Source organism: Cucurbita pepo, chromosome 9 (assembly GCF_057944985.1).
Source record: "Cucurbita pepo subsp. pepo isolate OVF chromosome 9, ASM5794498v1, whole genome shotgun sequence".
In the NCBI taxonomy this organism is placed as follows: Eukaryota; Viridiplantae; Streptophyta; class Magnoliopsida; order Cucurbitales; family Cucurbitaceae; genus Cucurbita; species Cucurbita pepo.
The window spans coordinates 8634670-8637454 of NC_141806.1; the positions used below are offsets into that span (position 1 = coordinate 8634670).

Genomic DNA, 2785 nt, shown 5'->3' on the forward strand with positions numbered 1-2785 from the left:
CATATACATAACATATCATAGTCATATCAATTTATAAACAATTCACACATATCAAGTTTATGACACATGCAAAACCACAGGGCACGTGTCAGCATCAAATATAATCATGCCGATAGTAAGGCCACTTACCTGATTAGCTTAAGTTGTTGTCACTAATTTAAAGTTCGATTCTATCCTTTGAAATCCAAGTCAACTTATGTGAGCCCATGACATCAGTTTTAAATTCTAACTTTTACAAAATTATTCCTTTAATTTATAATGATTATGTTAGATTTCATGTGAACATTAGAATATTTGCATGAATAAAAGTCCGAGATATGTGTCAGTATCAAATATAATCATGTCTTCTTTGGTTTTGGTTTTTTTTTTTTTCTTTTCACCCTATCTCCATTTTTCTTTTTATATTTAATTTTAAATTCTATTTATTGAATCTTCTCTCTTTTTTCTATTAGTCTTGGTCTGTATTTTCTTTCCCGTGGTTATTTTCTTTTCTCCCAGTATTTAATTTTAATTTTTAATTCTTTTGTTTTATGTGGAGCTCTTTTCACTAAATCTCCATTTTTTTATATTTAGTTTTAATTTTTAATTGTTTTATCGCAGAGTTTTTTTTTTTTTTCACCAAATCTTTGTCTTTATTTTCTTTTCCCTCCATATTTAGTTTTAGTTTTTAGTTTTATCCACTAAATCTTCTTTACTTCTAAATCTGATTTCTTTTTGTCGTTTAATTTTGTTTAGCTGTTTAATTCTGTTGGATGAGAGTCCCATAGCTAATTTGGGAATGATCATCGGTTTATAATCAAAGAATACTATCTCCATTCGTATGAGGCCTTTTGGGAAAGCTCGAAGCAAAGCTTATGCTCAGAGTGGACAATATCATACCATTGTGGAGAGTCGTATTCATCTAACATGGTATCAGGGCCATTTTATTCTCTCTCTAGCATAACTGATAGTTGGTGGTGATCATCTATCATGGTATCAAAGCCATTTTATTCTCTCTCTAGCATGATAGTTGGAGTAGGGGCTATTTTTTTATTCTTTCTCTAGCTTTGTATGTGAATCTTTTCTGATCTATTTTTTTATTCTCTCTAGCATAACCGGTAGTTAGAGTAGGGGTTGAAGAGTGATATTTGAGGAAGGAGTCCTAAGATATCAGTAAAGGGAGGGATGGGTTAATTATTCAATTATGTAAATACTATTCAATTAATTCTAGAATTAAAAAAAAGATTTAAAATTCTAATTTTATCATTCTTTTTACTCCTGAATTTTATAACATTATATCATAATATAGAACAAAATTTGCACATCATTTGGTCTTGTGGTATAGTTGGTTATCATGTTAGTCTAACATACAAAGGTCTTCGTTTGTTCGCTAGTAATATTTTTCTTTCTGATGTGGTTGAATGATTTTCTGCATAATATTTTAAATATAGAATATGAATAGATAAAACGATAATTTGGTCTCGCCATTTTATTTTGGGTACACTTCAAAGCCTATGATATCTTTGTTGACTCGAAATAGAGTAGACGAGTCAAACCGTATTCTTATGTATATGAACGAATTTGTTAACACCATTTTAAAAATACTCAAGAATAAGATTGAAAATAAATTGTCTATTTAAATATTGAATTGTATTATATTCATATTAGGAAATGTCCATAAACGAGAGACTTCAAAACAAAATTGAAGAGAAAAGTGATTTAAGAGTATTTTTTAATTTTATTTTTTTAAAATTATGAGTATTAACGAAACTGTTGAAAGTTGAATTGTATTTTCAAACAAGATATTAACAATTTCATCTCACTAACAATAAACTTATTTTATTTATTTATTTATTATTATTATTATTATTATTATTTTTTAAGAATATTGATGAAACATTTTAAGGTTCTAAGGATATTTTGTTTAAACATTAAAATTTATAATTATAAACATCTAGTTGTTGTGGTGTAGTGGTTATCACGTTAGTCTTACACACTAAAGGTCCCCAATTCAATCCTGGGCAACAACATACTTCGTTGCATAAGTGACTCCACTATTAGGGTCACGGAATGCAAACACATGCAACTCTGCTTAGGGACCTATCATTAAAACCATCGTAGGGGTGGCCTCCAGTCTATACATAAGTGTCTTGCGAGGCATGATCATGATCATCGCAACATTATGTTAGAAATAATGATCATTTTCTTGTCTCATGACGTACGCATTTGTACCATCGTAAAAGGAGACATTCCCTGATGCATAGAAATATCATATCATAGACATGATGTCATAGACACATCACATCATATCATAATGCATGTCTCATCATGTATTATATTGTCGAACGTATTACACCATAACATAAATCACATCATCAACACATCACATATAATGGCCCTAGATTTTTACTAACCTAAAGTCACTACCATCATCATATTCTAGGCTCTTGTGTGGAAGAAACATTTAAAACATCATCGTGAAACATAATCTTTATCTTAAAACATTACTTCAACTTAAAACACTGTCATGGACTTACGAGTTTGAAACATATTTAAAACTAGACAAGAACAATAATAAATAAAGCAAGTAAAAATTCTAATGAAAAACATCCTATACTAGCCAAAGTCTAAAAAAGAAAATATTACTATCCTATGCACGTGGCATGGTCTCTGATTGCAATGTCGTTGTCAACGGTACAGGGGTGTCTTGCCTTTACCTAAAGTAGAAATAGCACATGACTCGAGTATTTTAAGAAATACTAAGTAAGTGACCCCACTTATGGGGTCAAAGAATGCAAACATGTGT

At 29.9% G+C, this 2785-nt stretch overlaps 1 non-coding gene across 1 annotated transcript; it reads left to right on the top strand.

Moving 5' to 3' along the window:
* The first annotated feature begins 1936 nt into the window (after window positions 1-1936).
* Window positions 1937-2009, top strand: TRNAV-UAC (transfer RNA valine (anticodon UAC)). The gene has a single exon. It is a non-coding gene; the product is annotated as a tRNA-Val (tRNA).
* The last annotated feature ends 776 nt before the right edge of the window (window positions 2010-2785 follow it).